Source organism: Hippichthys cyanospilos, chromosome 14 (genome assembly GCF_059441005.1).
Source record: "Hippichthys cyanospilos isolate Australia breed blue-spotted pipefish chromosome 14, RoL_Hcya_1.0, whole genome shotgun sequence".
NCBI lineage: Eukaryota > Metazoa > Chordata > Actinopteri > Syngnathiformes > Syngnathidae > Hippichthys > Hippichthys cyanospilos.
Genome location: NC_142382.1, coordinates 19,366,458 through 19,368,838, shown reverse-complemented (window position 1 = coordinate 19,368,838; position 2,381 = coordinate 19,366,458). Strand labels below are relative to the sequence as shown.

Genomic DNA, 2,381 nt, shown 5'->3' with positions numbered 1-2,381 from the left:
TCCTTAATCAACACCACCTCAGCAGAAATCTTTACCACTCGGGGATTCAGCATTAGGTATTGAAACAGTGTGTGAATTGGAGTGACCTAGACTAAGTGTACTATTTGTGCTGTAGCAGTCCAGCCGAATGCCAGTTAACTCTAGCCTTAATGACTCCACACCCGTACTAGCATGCTTGCTACTCGCCTGCGACCCGACATGCTCTAATGTGAGAAGTCATGAAAGGCTCAGACAGTAATTTATGTTTCTAGAAAGAGTGTTGGCGCCTTCCCAGTTAGGGTGAAGGCCATGCATCTTTAGCAGGTAGGGCCTGCCCCAGAAAGGGGGGCAATTATCTACAAACTGGAAACCTTCCTCTCTACAGAATCTAGCCATCCACCAATTAAGCGAGTATAATATACTAAACCTCTCATCATTGCCTCTCGCAGGCAGAGGGCCAGAGACAATAACTCGATGCCGACTCATCTTTCTAGTGAGATTACAAGTCCTAGCTATGTCCTTATTTGTAATCTCTGACTGCCTCATTCCAGTATCCTTGGAGCCGACAAGTATCACTATATCCGAGCAACTAGTGTTGTTTGCACTAAGCTGGTGTCTAGGCCTCTTGCATGTCAGCTCCCTAAGACTCGCTTCAATGTCGGGTGCTCTGGCCCTAGGAATATACATTACGGTAGCTGGTGTTTTAAGCTTAATGTTACAGGTGATGGAGTCCCCTATAATTAATCAGCGGGAGCCAGTAGACTGAGATGGAGTGTACTTAGCAAGGGAGCTAAAACGATTATGCGTCTGAACAGGCTCACCACGGCTAGCAGGCTGCTTAGGGCTAATGCTAGCCGGACTAGCGGGTAAGCTACAACACGCACTAGCCGACGCTAGCAGCATTGCAGGAGGGCTACGGCCCGCACTATCAGATGTGTTCGTCTGAGCTACGATCATCAAACTATTCTGCTCTAGCTGACGGACAAGGCCCTCTAGGAGAGAAAGCCTCTCTATGAGAATGGTGCAGGTGTTGCAAGTGACTGATGCGGTGGAGGTGCACGAAGCCATGCTTACCTTAGTACAGTCGAGCGAATAGTTACGCTAGCAGAGCTGCACGAAAACAAGGACGGACTGAGTTAGGAGGTGTTTGGAGAACCTGCGAATCACTAGCTAACGAAGAATGGAAACAGTCCTCAAAAATAAAGAAAAACACCGGGCACTGGTACAATGGGCGGTAGAATAAAACAAAAGACAATAGATAAATATCGTTCATCTCTCCAGCTAAGGCTAAAACAGTAACAGCAACAAATGCCCCGGAACCACGGGTCATCACTCGATTGGGAAGGTAAAGGGTGAAAAGTTTGCGGGAGCAGGATAATGCAGTAGAATGAAAGAAAGTCCTTAGACAGAAGTTTGTTTTTTGTTTCACAATGTGTCTGACCTCCAAAATTGAGCAGTAGAAGAGTGGAGTCATTTTGAACGGTAGGAATGGATGTGTCATTTTTAGCGTGATGGACAGGATGTGTTTGTTTTTTGTTCTTTTTTTTTTAAACTATGGTCCCATTTCTTAGTGAGTGTAATGGGACGAGTGAAAATCTACTCCTGTGTCAACCTCTAAAAAGCAACCAAGATTTTGGACTTGGTCTCCAAATATAAAATAACAGCAACATTATTTTTCTAATTGTCTCAGTTTTGTTTTGATTTCACTAAAGAATCTTTATTTCAAGTGTTTAGTCGGCTTTTTACAATGCCATACCTTGTTTTATAAATTCCTGACATTTGATAAATACAGTCGTGTGTAATCTGCATAACCATAATATGACTGGTGTTCTGAATCATTTTACCCAAGGGTAATATACAGACTGAACACAAGCAGTCCAAAAACTGAACCAAGAGCAGGGGTAGGGAACTTCCGTTCCTCAAGAGCCATATCCTGCCTGTTTTTGACGTGTCTCACTTTTGACACAGCTGATTGAAATGATCAGGATCGTTATCAGGCTTCCACAGAACTTGCTGATTATCTGATTTGACCCAAGTGTGAAAGGCCAGGAAAATATCGAAAATACGCAGGATATGGGAAAAACTGGCTCTTGAGAAACCGGAGTTCAGTACCCCTGCCCTAGAGGGACCTCACTTGCCAAACTCATTCACCCAGATTCAAAACTTCCAGTTGATTACAAAATAACACCTCTCCTCAAAGTAAATCTTGTGTCTGACCTGACTGTTCCAGTCCGGAAAGGAGGCGCCGGAAGCGGTGCGTCAGGATGAGAAAGCGGGGCAAGCGCGAAGGTATCTGAGATAGGCTAGAGGCTAACCTAACTCGCCCGGCCATACCATCTATCCTTTTGGCGAACGTTCGTTCATCGGACAACAAAATGTACGATATCCGACTTCTGAGATCA

At 44.8% G+C, this 2,381-nt stretch overlaps 1 pseudogene; it reads right to left on the bottom strand.

Moving 5' to 3' along the window:
* Positions 1–216: 216 nt before the first annotated feature.
* On the bottom strand, positions 217–1,047 carry LOC148413244 (uncharacterized; annotated as a pseudogene).
* Between the last annotated feature and the right edge of the window lie 1,334 nt (positions 1,048–2,381).